We start from the raw sequence: 23,636 nt of genomic DNA, 5'->3' as shown, positions 1-23,636 counted from the left end.
CCCACTTTCACTCTGCCTGACAAGAATTCCGTAGACTGAAAGCTGGAGGAGTCGGATTGATTCAGTTTAACTCCAACCCCGCATGAGTTTATTAAAGCAATGGAACCGAATTTGAAACCACAGTTCCAGAAGGCCCCATATCCACCTTGGCAAAAGTTTTTGCCCATAAATAAGCGGGTAGGTATCATGTAATGTCCGTTAGGCGCTAAAATAAATCAGCCGTACGATGCATGCAGCCCGGAACAAAAGTGCACGCTGGAAAGAGCAATAAGGTTATCATTTTCCGGTGTTTTGCTAAAGAAGACACATGGCCATTGGCTTTGCCAACCAGGGGGATATATAGAAATTCGATTTCTGTTGACGATCTTGTTTATTGCTCCTATGAGGGGGAAATCATACCTATTCATAACATTTTCATGCCTACGCTACAAGAAATATGAGCCTATGCGTTTTGGAACGAAGCAGAGACAGGGAGGAGCTTAACACGGACCACATTCGCAAACCTGGAATAAACAACGTTCTCCATTTTTGCTTTATCTTCACAATTTCGTTTCAATCAATTTCAATGAAAATAAATTAAACCTTTAATTGTCGGTTGATGTATTAGAGCTTCTGCACTCCAAACACGTGACAGCCCCGTTCGTTTTTTTGCTTCAGGGCAAAAGTAATGCTTTTGTCTTGATTAAAAACTAAAATGTATGTGGAAGCCGGCACATCAGATGGCAAAGATTAGCTGATTATTGCAGACCCATCTAGTGCATTTTCATTTCAGTTGGATTTTTCGAGAATTGATTAAGTAAATTGAAACAATTTCTCCACTGGTTTTTTGCATAAAACGACAGGCAAAGGCATCTGTTGACAGAAGAAAGTATGGAACATTCGTTTTCCAAAAACCAGATATACAGGGTGTTTCCTAACTACGTGTAAAAAATTTAAAGGTGTCATCCTCGACTGATTTTGAGTCAAAAATGTCTAATAAACATATGTTCGCAAATGTCTTGTTTCCAAGATACAGGGTGTTGACAGAAAGACGCTGAAAAAGGTTTTAAAAGTTTCTAAAGGTTTGGTGGTATTTACTAACTTGTTTATTGTTAGTTTTTTTCGCTACTTCCACTACTATAAACAAGAAAGTCAGTGTTATTTTGGTGTTTTACTCTTTAAAGTGAAAGAATTTAGTTCTGTGTCCCAAAAATCAGATTATACCTCAGTTTTGAAAATTTTTCAAATGCCTAATTACGCTAATCAAGAAATGGCCAATATGGTTTTTGAAATGTGAAACGATACACAACACACCAGGAGTTTTCGAGAGAGTGAGACAATCATTAACAAGAAGGATGGAAGCGTGCATTTTCAGTAATGGTGGTCATTTTCAACAATTCTTATAATTAATCATTAAAGCATTCCCCCAAAAATTTGTCTTTTCTAAAATTCAAACACTCAAATTGAGTCATTTTGGAAATAAAATCTCTTTTTCTTGTCATATTTTAACACCCTGTATCTTGGAAACAAGGCATTTGCGGACATATGTTTATTAGACATTTTTGACTCAAAATCAGTCGAGGATTACGCCTTTAAATTTTTTACACGTAGTTAGGAAACGCCCTGTATACAGTGTCGGATTTGCTGACCACATCGCGCTACAATTATCGACATATTTTCAGTCTTTGAATGGGAACGTGCGTTCCCCTTTCACAACATAATACAGGGCGATTCACAACGTACGCGGCACAGAACAGGTACGTGCAGCGGGTCTCAAAACATGTCGACTTTTTATATGATTTATTTCTGATACGTATCTTTGCTGCGTTGTTGGCTTCAGAAGACAAATAAAAAAATGAAAAAATTCTGTATTTCAGGAAAGTTTTAACCTAGAATAATCAAATTTGGGAAATTTTAGTATTTCATTGACACGCTTATTTGTTAGAAATTTGAAGTGGCTGATGCTTGATAGGGGGATGGTTCGGGGGTTGTTCGCCCTTAAAATTATAGGAATTTTTTAACCTTAATCTAATTAACAACCAAGATTTAACAATTTGGCGGTAAATTTGATTTTTTATCTTTTTTTATACTTTTGGAAATTTTTTGAAAATGCATCCAAAACGGGCAAAAATAAATTATGAGCCTTAAAGACTAAAACGCCATGCGTCAATTGGTCTTTATTTATTCTGTTGCTAGGGTACGACTGTTGTTAAATCTGACCTTATTTAAGTTTATGAAATTTATGTTTTTTCCTGTAGCTTATTTTTGTTTGTAGTAATTTTATACTCCAAATTTTATTATTAATAGTTTTATTTATTACTTGTTTATTTTTATTCGCTCGAAGCTGGTTTGGGGTTTATTTTCAATATTTTCGAAAATGCGCTCTTCATTTCGTAGGTTAACTGTGTTAGTAAGTTTTCCAGCATTATTTATGTCAAGACAACCCGTTTCCAGAGCTCTTCATTCAACATTAACAAATATTTGACGATGGGGGATAATATCATTAAGGAGTCTTTTTTGATATTCTTCACGTTTCTCATGCGCAATTTGTGAAATGTGAATTTTCCAGCAATTTTGACTACACGATGACTACAAACAAAAATAAGATACAGGAAAAAATTTCTCAACTGCATGAATAACGTCAAATTTGACAACAATCGTATATCCAGCAGCAGGACAATTGAAGAGCAGTTGACGCATGGCATTTTAGCCTTTAAATAATTTCTTTTGGCTCGATTCGGTTAGTTTTGAAACAAATCACAAAATATTTATTTATTCAGTAACGAGCGATTTCTCGAAAAATGTAGAAGAGCACAAAAAGATGTAAAAGAAAATTTACTATTATACTGATAAATCTTACTTGTTAAGAAGATTAGGGTTAAAAAATTCATATAATTCCAAGCGTGATCCACTCCTAAACCACCCCCTATAGAGCATCAGCTACATCAAGTTTTTAGCAAATAAAAACGTCAATGAAACGAAAACATATCCCAAATTTGGTTATTGTAAGCTAAGGCTTTCCAGAAATGTAAAATTTTTCAATTTTTAATTAATTTTCTGAAGCCGATGCCTCAGCAATCGTACATGTAAGAAAAAAATTTCACATGAAAAATCGATATGTTTTAAGATATTCCACGTGCAGCTGTTGTCTGTCGGTTGCGTTGTGAAACACCCTGTATAATGAGCATGACGTGAAAAGACACATACTTTTTCTCACTTTTTTAAACTTCCGATGTTCCTTTCGTTTGTTCTTACAGATATTTATTACGTTTTATTAAATTATTACAAGAGTTAAGAATATGTGAAAATGATAAATAAATTGAAACGACTAAAAAGTTTTGATTGAGTAGAAATGTACGTAATGTATATTTTTCAAATTCTCATAACAATTTTAAGTTTTTCGAAAAAGTCACATTAATGTGGGATTCTCGTTCGGCAAGATCTGGACCATTGAAATCGGATTCTAACCTGCATTTATCCCTTTTAGCTTTAGTTTGATACGACCCTGCAATTTAATATGGGATTCTGGAATTTCGTGTGAGTTTAATAGGGACACGGTGTGCCGAAATCGAAAATACATCAGTGGTATATTTTTTATTTTATTTTGTTTCGGAATTACGCTTCACATGCAAGCAGGGGCTGATGGAGCGATGGAATTGCACACTACTCTCAGTTAACTGAGAATAACTTTCGCGTTTCACTAAGAGCTTGGACGAGGATCCTCGCCAACGTTTCCGTACTAGTGCGAGAAAACCAAGATGGACTATTAGAAACTCTGTTAAACTTATATCGAGTGGGTAAATTCGGTTCTCAATGATCGTGGAAAGCAGTCACTATTAGTTCATATTCAATTATGAACAAATTTCATCGTGCGTCATCGTAATTTACTTAAAAAATTATCTTAAGAATATTTCACTTTGTTTTGTAGAAAAAATAGTAATTCTGCGCGTTTCTCGACATCCTCTTTAGTTCTGACTTGATGGAATTTCGCTCAGAGATTTAGATCGACTTTTGCCCCTCCGATGTTTTTTCGACAATATTAGTCTTCTGAAAATGTGGATTTCGCCCGTGTCCAGTGCACTGCAGCTCAGAGAGTGATACTCGCGCCATATTCTGATCCAGTGCGTTTAGATTGTACTTCAATCGGCACAAGGCCGTAATTGAAATAATGACGCAGTTTACACTCAAAATAAGTGAAACTTTTCTAGCGTTACAAATGGAACATGGCGGAATTTATCGAGAACAGACATTGAACGAACGCTGACCAATGCAATTTAAATTCGGCCCGTGGGACGCGAATGCAAATTTTAACACACACTTGATTGAATTGATCAATGTTAGACATCGATCTCTCCGCACGTACCGTTTTGGGCCCTGGGGAGATTTTCTGACCCATTTTTCAACAGAATAAAATCAGTTTATGTTATTTGAATTTTACTACGGCGCCAGTCAAATTTTATGGCCGCAGGAAGTGAAGTAAACACCGTTCACATAAATACTCGCCCTTTAGTCGCTCGTGGAAATCCAGCAATATTTACTTAACGTTGAATAATTAAATTATGTTATCACTCAAACGTCCTGGTCCGCTGACCATATTCCAGAACGTAACCTTTATGACTACGAAAGTCCTAAGTCAACATTTGTAGGGCGTATGTACGTAAAAGGGCCGAAAGGAGGGCAGGTAGGTGCTCACTAATTAAGGGATGAGAGAGGGTTAAACGAGATGATGTAGACATCGATCGAGCGCATATCCCGGAGGATGGGAGGATGAGCAATTACGCAATCTGTGTCGGCTAATTAATAATCAGGGCTTGTAGTGGTTTGAGCGATATTAGAATGCTCCTGTGGGACTAATTAAATGGAAAAACCTGATGAAGTATGAAGGGTCAACCCTCCGTGCGCCTTCACTCTAGTTGGCGGAAGATACAAGTGCCAGACGACTTCACCAAAAAGCGTACTTATTAAACCTATTAATAGAACAGACATTTGAGATAATGATAACCAAGTCCCACTAGGTTTTATAGGATCGTTTACACCGTTTGCTATACTTCAAAAGGGACTCTGTGGAGCTATTAAGAGGGCGAATTACTCCCGCTTCTCGTTTAACCGAACGCCACGTCATTAGAAGATGCGTATTCTTTGTAGTTAGGGCTTGAGTCGAACAATAAAGAAGAGCATCTGATTACTTTATTACGCCCTTGGGGGCGGCGGAAGTTTCAATAATCGTCCTAATGTCTTTCGGCGTCTCGTTACAAACTAGTAAAAAAATATATGGAGACATTAATCGTGGATATAAACTAGATCTTGGGATTTTGCCACATGAAATTCCACAAGCGCCACACAGAAGTTTTCTCATCCAGGTAAGGTACCGTTGCAAGGGAAATATTTGCAATTAGAATTATTTACCGGCTATCTGAGTCAACACACAATGACGATTTGCTCAAAATTTTTAGATTCAAAGAGCGTTGAAAAGGTTATTTTTCACGTGACCTCATCAATAGTGATGAAGACATTATTCACATATCGAAAACAGCACTTAAATATTTATTAGAACTTAAATGAATTATTCATAATCCTGTTGGGATTCCAGGGCGAAAATTTCCATTTAATTTTCAATAATTTTTTTTGCAAATTTGATGTTAAAACTTTATATAAACAACGAACAAATTTTTTTTTATTTTGACATGTGAACTAAATTTTCTTAATGGAAACCCATTACTACACGGTTAGCTACATAAGGAAGGTAAGCACTAATGTGTATATGTAACGTGACTAATCAGGTGCGCATAATATGCGAAATTTTTTCACTTATGAATTTTGGTAAATTTTGACTTTGCCTTCGGGTTGCACTGCACAAATGATGGAAATGACATACATATCGAAAAATAAATGACTCTGTATAACTGTGAAATCGCAATGTGATTTTTTAAACATTCAAAATCCACCATTATATCTCAAATTTTTTAAAAATCACAAAAGAAAAGAGTTTCTCAGTTTCTCATTTTCTACCCATATCCCAATTCTCAACTTCCTCGGAGAGGACTTTTATTTATTTTTTTTATTTTTTGTATTTCTGCATTTCCGGAGTACTCGAGTCGGTTGGTAATTTTGTAAGAATAATTACAGTGTATCGAAGTAATTCTCTGAATAATTATTCACTAGTTAAAGTTGTAATAAATTCATCGTTTTAAAGAAAATGTAAAATTCATTAAAGACTTTACGTGTGCCTTGATGCAAAGTTGATCTAGTTCATAAAGAAAATGTTCAGGTTACCTTATTCCGGTATTTTTATAAGGTTTATTGACAGAGAATTAGATATAAACAAATATCAGCGTGAAATGATTGTTACTGACCCATTTGAATGCTTTGAAAATGCAGGAATAAAAAAAATTACAAAATGAAGTTGTTTGAGAAAGTTTAAAATTGGTATGTGGGTAGAAAATAGGAAACTGATCAACTTCTTTTGTGATTTTTCAAAACTTTGAGAAATAATAGTAGATTTTGAAGGTTTTTGAAAAAAAAATTCCATTTAAGAGCTATAGACAGTAATTTATTTTTCGATTTCTAAGTCTTTTCTCATAATTTCTGAAGCACAACCCGAAGGCAATTTTAAAATTAACCCAACTTCATAAGTAAAAGAATTTCTCAAATGATGCGGACTTTATGGATCACATTGTAGACCGTAAGATAAGTTTTCCTGAATCTTTGCTGACATTTCTATAATATCTACGGTGAAGGTTCTTCTCTGTCCGCGTTTCTTACATACGAAGTTTGGTCAGGATTTCTGCTAAAGTTGGATGGTTGCGATTCATGTGTTGCTAGTCGCTCTACACCTCCAGGTGGACTGCCCTCTCTTAAATAGTCATGATGGGTCTTAACATGAGTGGCCAAGTGACTGGTGTTTTCAGAGATCAAAATTCTTTGAAAATTCTTGCTCCATTTGGCGCATCTTCCTCGATATGCCATCAGAGCTTCCTGCGCAAAGGCGTTCTTCTGATATACAGGGTGTTGCAAAATATTGTCAACAGAGTTCCACGGCAGATCCTACATCCAAAATACGAAAAAAAATCCTATAAATATGGTAATCTGAAAATTGTAGAAAATGTGTAGATTTTCACTTCCAACGGATATGTCACATCATCATTAAGGGTAGTAGTGGCGGCAAATCTGAATTGTTAAAGATAAATGAAAATAAAGTTAATGGAACAGAAAGGATAGAGGACACCCTGTATTGCGATAACGATCAACTTCCCTTCATAGATTTTTTTTTTTATTATTGGATGTAGAGTGCCGTTACCTTTTTCATCAAAGACTAGAAGTATGCAGCAATGGTTAGGATCAGAAGCGTAATCGGTTGAGATAAAATCAATATCAGTTTCCTGTGTCCAATTGTCCAACAGGGTAGCCACACTTGAGGAGCTTAAATTAATTAGTACTACCGAGCGTAATTTGGGGCTGTATTGACCTTAACGGTGTTTGCTCGTGCTCTTTCACCTCTTCTCGAACTTGTTCGGTTACGGTTTTTGCTCGTTTTTGGACGCTCTACATGTTTTGACTTTTATCGCTTTATGGTGAATCTTCATAATCCTCACGTAGCACTTTGTTCAGAGCAAAAAGAACCTTCTCGTGCTTATATTGGGGCTATGGATAATGGACCTTTATATTAAGTAAAATTAGAGTTTTCTAATTCCTGAGAGCTACATACTATATGCCATCATTGATATCCCATGATGATAATGAAATCTGAATAATTTATATCTATTAATTCCCTCTGACTTTGACTGATCCCTTTGCAACACACAACGGTGTTTCCTGTCAGACAAGGTCAGACAAGGTTCCTGTCAAATCCAAGTGCCCCGAGCTAATGAGGGCCAAAAGTGCACCTCCCGTACCACCCTCTTTTTGTTTTTCTGCTTATATTCCATATCACTCAGGCGGACGCCGAAACACTAAACAAATGACTTAAGAATTCTGAACTAACTAAATTTGTCAACACCAAGTGCTCATCCAACTTGGAGGCCTTATTAATCCAGTCTGGCTGCTTCTCTAGCACACACAAATTTACATTTAAAAATAATTAAACTTCTTTCTGTTTGGCGAGTTCATAAATCATCTGGTTTTTACGCCACGCCAAAATGCACACAAAAGTTAATCAGAATTCAAAATGAAAAAGAAACTGCTCCGTTGAAATTAAACAAAAAGTTGACTCTTCTTTGACGTGCACGTAGCCAAACAGAATTAACACAAGTGGGAATTTTTGTTGGTTTTCAAGTGGGAGCAAAGGTTTTTATCGGGCTCATTCCTCCATTTTTTTAATGACGTTTTAAATCCAGGTTTCGATTCCGTGCTTTGAGTATCGGATGGGGTCGTTTTCTGGATAGTTACGTCTCACAGAAAGCACGGAGGAACAGTTATAAAGCCAAATTACTCCCCTACCTGCCTTAACTGAACAGTAGTCGTGAATGTGTGCTTTCCTTGCAAGCTTTATTATAATTTATAGTTCCCGAAACCCCCAAGAGGTTAACTATCAGGCAGAGTGCGGTAGAATTTGTCTGCATGAATCATGTATTACTTCATGCAAATGATATACTCTTTTGAGGCCAATGGTAAAAAGAATCAAAACTGGCAGTGACGGACGTATACACCCCATATCTTCGTCACAAAAATGTCTCTTGAGAAATTTCAGTCTGCATATTCCGCAATTCTTTCCCTCGGAAAGGGGTTGAAATGTGTGTGCAACGTCGACAGTATTTGCAAGTCCTTAGCGGGTTCAATTTCGATTAGTGCAATGATAGACCGAAGCCCTTTGGGACGAATGAATAGTAATAATGTGTAGTTTCAAGAGTTGTTCGGAATACTGATACTCAAAGACAATCAATGGTATTTTCTGAAAATTGTGTAATATATGAGATAGACACACAGCGAGTTTGAATTCGAAGTGCAAGTTTAACCATGCTAAGAAGCTTAATGGAGAAATCGGCTATTCCGAGAGAAATCAGATAATGGTGCACTCTACTACCCTTAGTTTTCACATTTGTCATGGGCTGTATGTCGTTCCATGCTTTTAATATTTTAGTGTGGTCTCGTTCTTCGTTTGAAAGCTTCCTCTATCATTACGCGCAATACCTCACCCTCAAAGTTAATTGGAGTGAGCCGTACGTGAATTTATTCCGACTTATTAATGGTACCTAAACGAAAACGTATTCGTTACCCGAATATCATGACATGCTTTTAATTGATGGAGAGGCATTACGAAGTTCCGAAGAAGCCAGGTGCATTTACGCCAATCATTATCCAGAAAGAAAACTTCTAGTCCGATCGTCAATTGTGGCAGTTTCCTAAAGGCTTCGAGATATGAGTAGTGTTATTCCTACAAATGAAGGACGAAGTAGACAGCGAGAGGTCACTTCTGAAGCCGAAGAACAAATTTGAAACCTTCTTGAAGAGGGTTCAACAAGGAGTACGCGGAGTGTTGCTCGTCGCGTAGGTCTTCCCAATTGGACTGTTCATATAACGCTGAAAGAGCAGTCGCTCTCGTCTTTTCACGTAGAAAGAGTTCAAGGGCTTTCACCTACTGATTTTGCACCAAAGCAACAATTTTGTGAATGACTTATCAAACACCGAAGAAATTCACATTTCTTGTTGAGTATTTTATCAACGAACGAAGTTTGTTTCTCGAGGAACAGAATTTGGCATTTCCACATTTTTCGTAACTAACAGATAAAAATCCTCACGCAAATTTTTGAAGAGAAAACTCAACAATACATAAAAGCAATGACGAATTTGTGTTTTTGACCATGATGTAAATGGTATAAAATGTGTAACGTAACATATTACGTTAATTAGAGATGACAACAATAATTTAAAGGTAAGCGGCTTTTTGAAATAATGAAGTAAGAATTACATTATGTTCACAGTTTAATCATAATACCCCTAGGACTCAAAACACTCGTGTAAAATGCACCCCATCTAGTCTATGTCGCTACTAAGCGAGGTACCAAAGTCAAATAAACACGACGCGACGTTGCCAATGCTTAAAAAATGTTTGTTAATTTAGTTGTTATAAGGAATTTTCTTGTTCAAAGTGATATTGTCAATCATTAGTTAAATTTACGAGAGTTATTTCGCTAACACCCTGTACAACGGACAACAGTTAACAGAAAATGTCATTCCACAACGATTGCAATGAGAAATTTCCAGATAGTTTCGCGTAATTTATACCTTCACAATCCATATACTCTAGTTCTGTTACGTTTCTTTCTCCTAATAATTCTTTCCTATGCTCGAAGCACGATGACAGATCACAAGGATTAACAACAGTTCTTCCTCGTTTTGTGACAGATACCAAGGAAAAAGGACTATGATCGATACTTGGGAACGTGAGACAGAATCAGCCACGCCCTAAAACAAAAAGGACTATCTTCAGTCCGTTCAAAATTCGGACGAAATAATTCTGAAAAATCCAAAATCCCTTCGGTTTGTGGAGAGATATGACTTGGGGGCCTTTTATTGTCGCCCTTATGTTTACATGGCCAATTGCTCAAGTATCAGTTTTCCTCCGTTCCGAAGATCGGAGGAGGTGCTTTTGGGCGCAGAACGTGAAAAGCTCGATTGGAATGGATACCTCATTACTTTTTTCTGTTCACCGAAGAATTTTCCTTAACGACACATCACAACCAATCGTTGGGTGCATTCAGACGACTTGCGGAATATGCGATTGTTCACGAGCCCAGTCGTTTTGGGATTGTGAAGAAAACTCCTTCGTTAACTAGAAGGTGTTTCGACATATTATGATAGCGTAATATTATAAAAATATATATCTCGGCTCTTGCTATACGACGCCCTGACGCCCTGACGCCCTGCAACGGAACTTCTGGCAGCTTCTCCACCCGAGAAAAGAAAAACAAAACCCTTTCATAGAGATCTTTAACCGTTCTTTTCAAACATATCCCATCCCATTATCTCCGACACTCAGACGTTAAAATATCTGTTAAACGTTCCAAAGCACATTTTCACCTGCCGCTCTCTCATTCGTACATTTGCCACTCGATAAAAAACTCGTATCTCACACCTGATCCACATTACAAAATACGACTCAATAAAACTTCCAAACTACGATGGCATCTGATGCCAGCTTTAACGTATCAGTGAGATGGCACCGGATAGCATATTCAAATAAATAGATTCAAATTCACGTATCCGAGATACTCAAGTTCAAAGCACCCGACTAACCGTAACAAAAACCTGCTCAAATTTATGCTCATCGTGGTCATATTACGGCAGACAGTGGCGGGGACCATAACCATTTCCGTTTTAGTTTCACTGGGGAAGTAAAATGTTACTCAGAATTTATATTGACAATGAAACATGAAGTCGCATGGCTTTTAAAAGCAGATGTTGCATAATTTAGGAAGGTATGACACGCTTTTGTCCTATTAAAGTGTGGTATATTATGGGGCTGCAAAATTTAAAGCAGAATATTAACCAATTTCCTTGTTTGGACCAAAACCGCCAATTTCCTGCCAAAAAATTGTATTTCATATCCAGAGCCGTTATCGTAAAATAAATGTTTATGCGGGGTGGCATTTTTAAATCGCCAAATTGTTCGGATAGTGCAATATACAAAAATTGGAACGGTTCCAGGCAAAATACCCAGAAGGCGGTTTTTTCTCCATGTAGACGACCTGTCATTCGTGAACCCCAGGAATAATAAATGCATTGTTGCGGCCCCGAAAACGCCGTATTACATAAACATGAATTTTTCTAACTTAGTCGTCGGGATGCGAAGAACGAATTACGATATGCCTCCGGGAATATAATGTAGAGGAATATGCGAGCTCTTGGAGTGACAGATTTATTTCCCGTCCTAGCGCATTCCTCGCAAATTTCATGCTCACAATCTTACCTGTCTAGGTCAGCTGGAACCGAAAACTTACCTGAAATAAAAAAAAAGGACACGTCAGTTATCCACATTCAATTAAAACCAGGACAAAAAAGACATAAAAAGTATCGATTTCATTTCGTCCTTCCTATCTTAAAACTCCATTTTAATTAAACCAAATTTTTGGGGTGGAAATTTCAGTTTAAAGATAGCGCGAGGGGATATAATTGTAGTCTATGTCTGTGTTAAAAGTACATTCAGGAAAAATCCATTACAGTAATTTCGACATGCAAATTCTTTTCGGTAAACAGAAAAAAACACTCGGTAAAATAAATTCCTTTGTTCCTACCAGGTTTGCTCTAAATGGAATGGCTCTGGTCGCATTAGGGTCGCAGACCTGGAAGGGCCTTGTTCTGCTTGGAATTCCAGTAACTTGCAACAAATTACAGACGAACTGCTTTTAGGATAAGGTTGGTATTTGGGAATAGTATTACATTTGGAATTATAATCTGGCTGCATTAGTATATACAGGGCGACCGTTTTATGTTTAAACATGAGAACGTCGAGTATTCAAAGAGCCGCAAGGTCGATTAAACCAGTATAAGCTTGTCATGTGCATATTTCCTGCGACAATTAAAATATTTGAAACCTTTTAAAAGTATTTTACAATACGATTACGTCAACCAGATTTGCAAGCTGATCTGCTTTACGGCCTTTCCACTAGTTGCAATTGACTATTACACATACATGTAAAATGAAATTTAATCGCTATATAGGGCAGCAGATGATTGAATAAATTATGCAAAAAATGATATTTGGTTTTTGAAATATGAGTCACAGTTAACATATGGAATCGATGGACAAAAAACATACTCATTTTTGAATAATGTAACTGTAAAATCGGTTACTGCAAGTGCATAATTTTGGCTGCTTCATTAGTGCTCTTTCTCTAACTAAATTTGAATAATAAAATGTTAAATTATGTTTGACTTTGATTCACCTTTTAGAATGAAATGAAATAATTTAAAAGTTTATTATTCAAATTTAATTAGAGAAAGGGCACTGGCGAAGCAAACGCAATTATGCACCTGCAAAATGTGATTTTACAGTCACTCATTTATTCCATACATTAATGTTGACTCATGTTTCAAAAACAAATGCCATTTTTTTGCTAAATTTCTTCAATGGCACGCTTTATTTTGTGGGTTATTTATGTTCAATTTCATTCTCTCTCTATCTGTAATAATCATTTGCAGTCAATGGCACTGTAAATCAGATTTGCTTGCAAATTTACATTTTCTCACTTTATTACTTATTTACTTTTAAGAAATCGTTCAAAATGGTTAAAACTGTTTTTCGCAAAAAAAGTAAATTAAAAAAAATCAGATATTTCACTCCTGACTTTATGTTTGCCTATAACTCAACATCCACTTCATTTTGTTAAATTCGATTCTGGATTTTGCTTTTACCATCTATTCGACCGCATATCGTAATTAACTAGTTTTCAGCGCAGATGTGCATGCAAGGAACCTGAACTTGCATTGGAGCTTCTAGACGTCGAAGTAACAATCTATCATCTACTCCTTTAGATTCGTTCTGTGGACTTTGTTGGTCGTCTTAAAATATGATTAAAATGGAAAAATATATTGCAATTAATAATTAGAGATCTAAAAATACCACGTCTATATTATGAATAAAAAGATTGATGGTAGATACCAAACGGCAGAATTTAAATCTGATTCCGCCATGTGACAATATATCGTTCATGACAATTATTTGCATTTACCCTGCGAAATTTATCCGGGAAAAAAATAAAAACCGGATTACTTTAGGACATTTTCAAGACTATTGGAAATTCTACGAATTTGCAAACGGCATTTTTCAATGCCAAAATTACGCAACTTGCGCAAATTCAATCCGTGTCGTAATGGGGTTTTCCACAGCAACCAAGTTCGACAGTGCAAGTATAAAATTGGTGAAGTTATTTACTCAATAGAAGATACTACTTATCAATTTTGTGACAGATTTTACTGCAATGGGCAAATTTTAAGGTAGCACTGGGGTGATCCTGACAAAAATGCCGACGCCACTGGCTCGAAATGCAATTTAAGGGCCCAATTTTCGGACACCTAATGAACGATACTTTGTACTATTACTCTGAATTTCATGAGTGAAGTCCAGAAAAATGTCAATGCATTTTCCAATATGTTAACAGGAAATATGTATTTTAAGTACAAATAACCAACTAGAAAATACATATTTTCAGTATGTTGAAAGCGCATTTTCTGTAGGTATCATAGGAACCATATTTGTTCGACGAGCATATCATGATCTCACGTGCTAAGTTTGATGAGCAGATGTTACAGCAAATTTCAAGTAATCAGTGCGGGAAAGTATGACTTTCCGCAATCCCATCAGACCGAGACAGTGCGCTCTTCCACAGATCACTTTGTTCTATTTACTGTTCTGTTCGGCAATTTTACCTTCTTTTCTAATTTCTTACATTTGTCAAGCTCTTTTATACTTCTCATACGAGTATGAGAAGGTTAATCTATTTAAAACCTGCGTTGATTTTAATTTTTCGACGAAAAACAACAAGGGAATAAAAGCAATTTTTGACCAGTTTATAGTTTTCATTCAATAAAAATAATTGTTAATAAAAGAGTAAAAAATCCTATATTAATTTGTCATAGTAAAAAAATATTGTTCTTAACTCATGGGGCAAGTGTCTCCTCCGCATTCGACTGCGCGTGTTTTTATTTTTTGAGAATTTGCAGGCTGAAATTCTGTACGTTTCATAGACACTTTTAAATCATTTTAATTAAGAATTCACTAATGATTTTAATTATTTTTTTTTACGAACATTTTCTTGGACCCTTCGCCTGATGACGGTTGATTGATTTTGATTGACGTAATTCAATTTGGGAGATCGCAATAGGTATTTTTCAGGGCATAGCGGTTTTCAGTAATGGAACTGCCAAACAGGTACGTTAGCAATTCGGGCTCTAAAACCAATAGTCTTGTACATTATTAAACACAATTAATGAAATCCTAATTGAGTGTCTAAAATCGTGTTGGAAAACTGGGATAAAGTGGTTTTAGTACTCATTTAAACAGTTCCATCGTTGAAGATTAGTCTATATTGGAAATTGCTTTATGTGCCTCGTCTCCTTTTCAGGGCTGCGCTTTGGACATGTAACAAATTTTCCATCTTTGTCTGATATCCAATATGAAAAAGAGGTGAATGGTACCGATTGAGTGGTCTGCAGCTGCTCCATTGCTATCAAGCCCAGTTGAATTTCTAAGGTCAAAACTCTAAAATAACTAAGGCCTGTATTTTAATTCTCAGATTCTAGTTATATTCCATTGTTTTTACGTCAAAGTCTCGTGTTTAAATACAATTGGCGTTTATGATTAAGGTATACAATGGGGCCTTACATACCCAATAATGTCAAGACTAAGTGCGCAATTTACTTGCGTGTGTTTCACAACTATAGGAACATTATATCACATTGGAGGAGATAAAGCATTGTTGATATAATTGCACATGACATGAATCTCTTTATATTGCATGCAGATCCTTCCAGTTGAGGCTCATGGCACGATTTTCTGATCAGTTTATGTGTCTTCTCGCATATTTTTTCGACGTGAAACATACCAGTTTAGTTTTCCGACATTAAATCCTTTACTATTGAATCTCACCATGAGCTGGTTAAGATGTTTTCAATATCTATGATGATCAGCTGATCTTTCTCTCGTTTTTTCCTTTCTGTCTTAATGGGGTTTGCAATGTTTTGCTCTTTCGCTGTGGGATCCTTTACACTTTGTTCCTTGTGAAATTCACATTGCATATGTGAATTTCTTGTGCCAGAATGTCGTACAAATTTGGAATGGTGTCAATCGCATATGTGGACGTACAGGTCACCTCCACTTATGGGTCCTTTTTCATTTGTAAGTCCTAAGAGGGAAGGCATTTTCATTCAGGCGTTTGTTGGATATACCTTTAATAAGTGAGTGGACACCTCACCTATTTGATACACATTTCAGCGGGTCTCCACGTGAGGTCATGACAAGTCCTGTTTCCTGAATGTTGATGCCCTCCGCTTCGCGCGAGCCTCAAGATATTGGTGGGAGTAAAAATAGCACTTTCCTTCTTTCCCATCGCACGGAAATCAAACTGGTCGCTTCGCGCTGTTCAATCAATAACAATTACCGTGCGGTAAACTATCAGTTTTCGCACGCCTGCTTCGTAACTGTTTCTAGTCGAGAAGCTCATGCTCAAACCAGAAACACGTTTTATTTTACTACTCTGAGGATGCGCTCTCTGCCTCGAGAAAGAAAATGAGAACAATTTCTGAAATTTTCTTTCAAATAAAAGTGTAATATCCGAGCACCTATAAACGAAGTTTCAAACTTTGCGTCCTCCACGGAGATTTAGTCATCGTTTGAGACGGCGAAACTGCCTTTAAACTTGTAACTATTCTTTCTGCACAACGAAATTTCAACTCTCTTTTGATAATATTCTTTGGGAGAAATTTACAATTATCGTTACTGCTTTTAGCTCTAAAATTTCAGAGCTGGCTTTGTAATGCCCCAGTTCCTCAAGTTAATGACTCAGTTTTTACAATACTCGCAGTTGTTAGAGTCGCGCTACGGCAATTATTGTCTCTATGCCCTTTTGGTTTTATTCTGTGTTGTTCTGGTGGTCGAAAAATGTAGTTAATAGTATGAAAAATCGAGGGGATAGTTACATCGATATAAGAATTCTTCAAAGTGAACAGGGGCCATTTTTCACTTAGGGCTATTTGTGTTCCGCGCTCGTTTGACCATTCCGAAATTTATAATATTAATAAATACTGACCGATCCGAACAGAAATTGATTTGCAGGGACCGCAGCGGGTCAAGCTGTCCCATTTTTCGGCCTAAACCCAGAACAATCCTGGATTAGCAACAAAAACAATCAAAATTTATATCCTCGGTCCCAAGAGGGCGATTGTAAATGCAGCGGGAGCACAAACTACCGTTCTGAATATCACCCAGTTTTCTAAAAGTTTAGTTCCCTATTTATTTCCAACAATACCAGAACACTCGGCATCGTCATTGTGTCGAGTTCACACTCTTTCTATTTTCCATTAAACTTTTTCAATACGCCCTTGTTGCTATTGTGTCCGGCTTAAAATAGATTCAACAACAACCCTTTAGTTTGGAGTAATCGAAGAACGGAAGTCCGATACCTAACTGCGTTCGACTGGCTCTGTTCCAAATCCTGGCATTACGTGATAATGCGATGATATTTGAGGATAATTTCCATTGAATTTGGACCATTAGGTAGCTAGGGGCCTATCATGAGAACTCATTGAATTTTATATAAATGAATCTTCGAAGAAATATCACATTATCCTCCATCATAAAGAAAAACACAACAACAGCAGATATCGTTACTCGGTAAATTGAAAACTAACCGGAGCTATTTTCTCCGCTGCAATATCAATTTCACATACGTTGTTGCAGCATACGGTCATCAATAATGTTTCTTAAAATAATTCTCTTTAAAGCATACCACACACTTATGGATTATAGCCATTAAACGTAGTGTTGCCTGCACTCCATTTTGTTTATGAGAAGCTTGCGGGGGTTGCGATATAAAGATTATTCACAGGGGATATTGTAAAGTGTATTCTCCTTTACAAGTAATGGTACCATTATGAAGGGAATTTGTTAACTTTTTCATAAAATGTACTGAATGTTCCGAATAACAGAAATATCGGAGTTCAAAAAACACATCAAATTGGATCCTATGAGCTTTCATGTCTTCAAAATCATGTTAAAATTCATTGAATTGAAACTTACTAAAAACTGAGGATGAATATTTCGACACACTTTTAAGCGGCATTATACAACTTTTATAGAGCTTTCTCGTCGACTTTCATCTTTCTCTAAAGGGCACCCCAATTGGTTTGTCTGTATCTAAACCCATTGTTTACACTCATAATGTACTTAACCGTAATTCTCGAATTTAAGTCTATTTTGGATTCATGCGGGAACATTGCATATGCTGTGGTAATGGACTGTTGCCAGACTTACCGGCGATCTGCAATAATGTACTTAAATTCAAATGATCTCCACAGTTCGAGCATTAGTTGATTTTCGTTTCCAAATTAGTGATTTTTCTTTCGTTGACAAAAAAAGACGATCTTAATATCAAGGACCTGAAATGTTCTAGTGATTTTGCTTTTAAAGTCGCTCTAACGTCCCTTTAGGTCTTCAGAAGTTCTGCAGATGCTTCTACAGAGTCACATATTAAGTATAGGTTTCTATGCTTTGAAGATCCATGGTATGGACATCATACCATATCTGTCTATTCTCGTCGTAGTAAATAAAACGTTGAGTTGGATGTATGATGTTTGGATAACGCCTTTCTAGTTATTGTTATTCCCGCGATGAAGAAAGTAGAGTTTTCAAGGATTACAAAAGCTTGGACCATGAGGTCATACATTTCTGAAAATATTCGTTCATGTCCATGAGGAAACTTCTTATATGCAGTTCGCTGTTTTAGAATATATGAAAACTGTAAATGAATTTCTCTTTTTTAGACTCCTAGAGATTACGCCTACATTGGAGAATATTCTCCATTTTGCTATAACAATTTCATTATTAGACGTTTTATGATAATTTCTCTCCAGGGGCATTGAAAGAAGAATGGATTTTTTTACGATTTTCATTATAAAGAGAATATAAGAATTTTTGCGTTTTAAGGTCCCTCTGATCTCAGCTAACTCCACGTCACATTATTATTAAATTGCAAATGTCAATTATTACTGGGTTTATTTATTTGACTTACTCAACAATATATGAAATTCCTCTCCGCTTTACTCATCTATACTTTCTTCGTAACGAAAAATGTCTTACAACTTACATTACTCAAACATCAACATTTCTCTAAAAGATTTTCTCGAATTTAAGAAATTTCCTGTAATACCTCCTTGTGTTATATTTTACCACGAACGGTTCCTTCTTAGCCAGACTTTAATCTTTTGCCCTCCCAAACAACTCATCATTCTATATCACCTGTTTTCAAAATTTGTTCAAAATGATCACAACATTTTAAATCCGACCGGACATAATACATTAAAACCCTTTTAAAAACATGAAATTATGGCTATAAGCTGCTAAGCATCTAAGGACTTAGGAAGTTAATACACTAACTGTATTAAAAGGGTGCATTAAAGGTAAGTTATTCACGTATAACAACCGCATTTCCCGGCAGCGACTTGAAGCTTTCCTCAAAATTGACTCATTAATTTGAGTTACTGCCACATTACAATTCCGGTCCCCGGAATGCGAGGAGTAAAGGGCAATAATAATAAATATAAATTTTTATTATTAAGAGTTTTATGTAGGATGGATCTAGTTTCCTGTTCTAGAGCATAAGCTAAGTTTAGAATAATAATTATCTTCACTATTTTGTTATTAATAGTAAAATTTCAGTTATATACAGTGTAACAGGATTGACGTAACAAGAGAACAAATGGACCAATAACTTTGAGTTTTTTTAATGACGTTTGGGGGTTGAGTACTTATGTACAGCAAATGACTTGATTTCGTGTTATACAGCGTGCTTTATTAACGCATTTGTAAAAATCATCATCAATAAAGTGTCTTTTTTTTTAAAGATACGAAAGTATTCAATTAAAAAAAAATTGTTTCTTACAAAAATCTTGCATCTTTGTACTCATTTGCAAGAATATAAAACTTAAAAAAAAAGTTTAACAATGATTTTTCCATCGTTAAAGAGGTCACACCGTTTGTAATTCTTTGCTACAATATTGCTGCATTATTAGGAAGTGTTTCAGCATTAACCAATTTTTTGAGTCGATCCCATAAAAAAAAATCCAATAATGAAAGATCTGGTGATATCGGGGGCCACTTGATTGGTCCGTTTCGGGTGATTCAACGTCAGTTAATCAATTAGAGGCAAAAATGACAACGTTTGATAATTTGTGTCAAAGCCTAATTTCGTTTTTGTGGGAACATATTCAAAACACATTTAAGGAATTTAACGATGAAAAATCGAAAGATTTGCGGATATGGATAGTAGTTATATCGAATAAACAATTATTAAAAAATGGCTAACACATTGCTAATTAGTTTTTTTTATATATATAATGTATTAAATTTTATATTTATTATTTGTTACGATGCTCATGAGATATTTGTTGTAGGATTCCAAATTAAATATTTTTTCAAAAACTACTCTTATATTTCTGAAAATTGATACGGGGATGTACGATTGAATCCTAAACAACTTTTTTGAGGAATTTTTTGGCATTTTGGAAAATAAAGACACTTTATAAGTGATGATTTTTAGAAATTTGTCTAGAAAACACCTTATATAATACGGAATCGACTAATCTTTTGCATACCAGAGTTTTACAATAGGTAGGAGCCAACCCCCAAACGTAATTCAGAAATTTTTGATCTATTCGTTCTCTTGGTATATCTATTCTGGGACCTACTCCTCATCAAATGCAGCAAATTTCAGCAGTAATGTTTGTTTTAACCTGAGATGTAATTTGAACATAAATTGGATGACCCAGCCGAAAAGTACATTATATTATTAGAAAACTCCTGGCCTCCATCTCCTTACACAATAATGCACCCTATAAGAGCTTTAATAGAAATATTGGAATATATTTCTTTATAGTTTTGATTTACTACGTGTACAGTACGGGTGCTCATAAAGGTTCAGTGTTCGTCCGTATGTTTCTTTAGCTTATTTCGGGGAAGCCTAAGGCATTTACGTAAACTTAATCCAGCTTCTTGCTCCAGACTCCAAACTGAGTTAGCATTCAAGCGAAGAAATGCGCTTTTATTGTATCGCCTATAGCCCTTTTAAAAGGCTTGAAGCCCTCGAACTCGATAATCAAATTTGATCGAATCAGATTCGTTCAAGACAGATTCGAGCAAAATAGCGGCAACACTTTGTCAAACCAAGGTACGATTTAGTTAACATGCACGAAAGCAACGCCAAAGGGACCCCTAATACGTGTTGTGAACTTTGATTAAGCCGTTAAATTACCGAATGGGGTCGTGTTTCGAAATTATGCGTTCGGATTGATAATGTTCCCAAAAGCGTCTGACGAAATTCTAATGAGAATATTTCTGCGCCACGGAGAAACTATGAAGCAGTTAGTCTTAAGCTTTTAGCACAGACGACGGGCCTGACTCGAATTTCAAAGTCTTTACGCCAGAAGAAAAGAAGTTTATAAAGTGAATTTTAGATGCATTATTACTCACACATTATAGCCCCTATCCAATGTTTTTCCGCAAGTTTTATCGTTGTACAATTATATTTAAGTGCGTCTATAAAATATCCATAGTATCGGTGGAAAATATGGTATTTCTGCAGTGGCACTGTCTCAATAGTATATTATTCTGTCAGAAATTGATGGTGACATATTTGCAAGGAATCGCTGAGCAGAATGATACTACGTGCCGCGAATTCAATTCCATAATTTACTGGAACGGGGTTGTGTAAGGTAATAATATTCCTCTATTTTGGTGTGATATTTAGGCTGAAAAATTGCCTTCGTATATGACTTTGTTACCAGTTATATAATCAATAAAAATTTCACCGCACAAGAATAAATTGAATCTAACTTCAATTTTCGAAATGTACTGTGAAGGCTCACATGACGCCACACTTCGTTACTGGTCTTACTTGGTTGGTTGACGTCGCGCACCGTTGAAACGGTTAATGTCTTGGAGCCCTAGGTCCGGGACTAATTTCCAACCAACTCTGCGAGAGTTTTGTTTATGGAGAACAACTGAATTTCAATGAGCGATTCAAATTGCCCAAAACAATGTGAAACAAAATGATTCGACACCCAAATTGGAACGGCCGTTTATGCTCTGACTGTCCAACAAAACAAGACGAATAACAGTAACGATTGCGAAGTTATGCCATGGCGGGCATTACGACGATGTCATTAAAACGGTCATCAAAATGGAAGGTAGGTTAATGTTGGAGTCATAAACAAACGTCTGGCGTCGCTTTTAGGCTTTACGTAACGTCTGAAACGACAATCGGCATTGTAGGATTTTATTACCAGTTTAGAGGATCTTCCGGGGAAATCTTTTATGGCATACCATTTGCAATTTTTCACCCTTCTGGGGACCTGGGGAAAACCCAAAACTAAAAACGTCGAACAGTTTTGCTAATTCCAGTCGGGAAATTGAAAATCTGGCACCGCGCTTATGCAAATCGCATCGACATTTTGTACGGAAATTAAGCAGAAATTGCTGCGATAACGTCAACGTGGACTGTTGATATTTCGCTAAAGGTTACAGTGAAAGGAAATGTGGCAACGACCTAGATGGATATACCCTGTTATTGTCTTCCATTCTAAACGATTTGAATAAACCCCCACACTCCATGGTTTGCAACTGAAATAAATAACCACCTATAAAAAGCACTTGACAACATTAATTCAAGCCAATTCAGCTTAAAATAGTCTAAATTATTCTCTGTCGAGTGGGGAAACAATGGCGTGGCGGTACATGAGTCACAGAACAAAGAGAAGAGGAAAAGTTACATCATCTAAAAGAACAGACATCTCTAAACCCGTCCATTGTGTTCCTAATGAAGACAGATGATCAAAAGATTTGAAAACCACGTTTACTGCCTGGAATTGAGCGGTGAAAAGTGGCTTTTTTATTTATGAGTAATCCATCTAAATAGACGTCATTCTCTTTGACCAGGTGGGCCAGCAATTCTTGCCAAAATTGTTCACGTCGAACGGATTTTAAATAAGTTAACAAAAAAAAGTGAAGGCGATGCGGTAACGTTTCCAACGTTAGGTATAATCTATAATAAATGATAAAATGACTGTTAAATCGGGCAAAATCGGTAAATTACACTGAGAAATGCAGTTTTGCTGGCTGAGAGCCGAAGCCTCTGATCTTAGGGCGATATTCCATTATCAATTCTCTTTCTCTACCGAATATTTCGGGACCGAACATTATTATATTTAGGTTGCCGGTTCATGTCAGAGAAACGACATGGATTAAATTAAATATCCACTTTCAGGGTGATTTAATTATTCACAATTATCTTGACCACCGTATGTCGTTCTTAATAAGACATTTAAAATGATCGTTTACTACTTTCTCGCCGAGCCTTCGGGTACACCAGGGGGAGGGGGGGGGGTCTATTTATCACCTGAAGCTTTTGAGTTTTTCATGAATGTTAATCGATTTTTTGGAACTAATTCAGCCATCCTCATTTGAAAGGAGATCAACTTGTTCTTCGCACGTATAATCTTACCTACGATTGTTAACACGTTCATTTAATTTTTTGAAATTTTCTTTGGGCTTGCGTAGTTGAAGTGTGCCAGTGCCTTCTGTTGCGGCGCAATAGGAACTTTATTCATGAACCAACCGAATTTCATCAACTTCATAAAATTCCTTGCAATTAATAAATTCTTCCATTGTTTTTCAAGGTAAATAAAATTTTGAAAGTCTGCTCCAGTTATCATCAGAATTTAATAAATTTTTAACAATTTCTTCGTAGGAAATGAAGGTGTTCAATTTACTGTTTCTTCCTCCGTTTGAACTCTAGACCTTTTCACTCGAATTTCGTTGTCCTGTCATTTTTCTAGCTCAATTATCTCGCTCTTTTACCGCGACATTTTCATTTTTTCTATTTAAAATCTCCTTTTTATGCCAAGTTCCATGACAACTGGCAGATAATGAGAAAATAATAAACTATCAAGGT

General features: G+C 36.2%; 1 protein-coding gene across 16 annotated transcripts in view; it reads right to left on the bottom strand.

Moving 5' to 3' along the window:
* The window catches only part of bru3 (bruno 3), a 457,921-nt gene that overhangs the window by 273,256 nt on the left and 161,029 nt on the right, over positions 1–23,636 (bottom strand). The window lies entirely within an intron of this gene.

Source organism: Euwallacea fornicatus, chromosome 20, assembly GCF_040115645.1.
Source record: "Euwallacea fornicatus isolate EFF26 chromosome 20, ASM4011564v1, whole genome shotgun sequence".
Classification (NCBI taxonomy): Eukaryota; Metazoa; Arthropoda; class Insecta; order Coleoptera; family Curculionidae; genus Euwallacea; species Euwallacea fornicatus.
This window is presented reverse-complemented; position numbering and strand designations above follow the sequence as displayed.